General features: G+C 41.5%; 1 non-coding gene across 1 annotated transcript; it reads left to right on the top strand.

Moving 5' to 3' along the window:
- The first annotated feature begins 519 nt into the window (after window positions 1-519).
- On the top strand, window positions 520-625 carry LOC141675944 (small nucleolar RNA R71). The gene has a single exon (XR_012556567.1). It is a non-coding gene; the product is annotated as a small nucleolar RNA R71 (small nucleolar RNA).
- Window positions 626-825: the final 200 nt, after the last annotated feature.

Genomic DNA, 825 nt, shown 5'->3' with positions numbered 1-825 from the left:
CTGGAGTTATTATCTTAGTGCATATTGCGGTTGCTGAAAACCAGGAGGGTTGTATTACTTTGCTGCATACTGCTGATAAGGCTACTGATCCGCATTCTGAGTATTACTCCAGCTGAAGTTAGGATAATTGCGGTTGTTGGGATGATAGGTGGTTGGAACAGGCTGATGCGACCTCTGAAAGTTGCTCACGAACTGAGCTAATTCACTAAAAATAGCACACTACTCCATCTCATGGGCACCAACACAAAGCTCACGGACACTACTGATCTGATTAACTCCATAATTAGGCAAATAATCCACCTTCATCGTCAAAGTCTTAAGCTAAGCAGCTATAGCAGTAGCTGTATCTAACTCCAGAATTCCTGCTACCTTGACCTGAGATAATCTTTGAGTAGGATTTTGGTATTCATTGGCAGCCATCAGTTCAATCAATTCATAAGCTTCATCATAGCTTTTAGCCCATAAGGCTACTCCTGATGTTGCATCAAGCATGGGTTTAGAAGTAGCACCCAATCCATTATAGAAGCAGTGGGCACTTCCTAAGAATCTCCTTATAGCGATCCCAAGCCTCACATAAAGATTCTCCAAATTGCTGAGCAAATTGAGTAAGTGTGTTTTTTATTGTAGCAGTCTTCGCCATAGGAAAGAATTTAGTTAGAAACTTTTGAGCAAGATCCTCCCATTTGGTGATAGACCCTGGTGGTAGAGAATGTAACCATCACTTAGCTTTATCCCGCAGAGAGAATGGGAAAAGCCTCAACTTAATAGCATCTTCAGAAACACCATTGAACTTGAAAGTGTCGTAGATCTCGATGAAATCTCTGA

Source organism: Apium graveolens, chromosome 7 (genome assembly GCF_009905375.1).
Source record: "Apium graveolens cultivar Ventura chromosome 7, ASM990537v1, whole genome shotgun sequence".
Taxonomy (NCBI): Eukaryota; Viridiplantae; Streptophyta; class Magnoliopsida; order Apiales; family Apiaceae; genus Apium; species Apium graveolens.
This window is presented reverse-complemented; position numbering and strand designations above follow the sequence as displayed.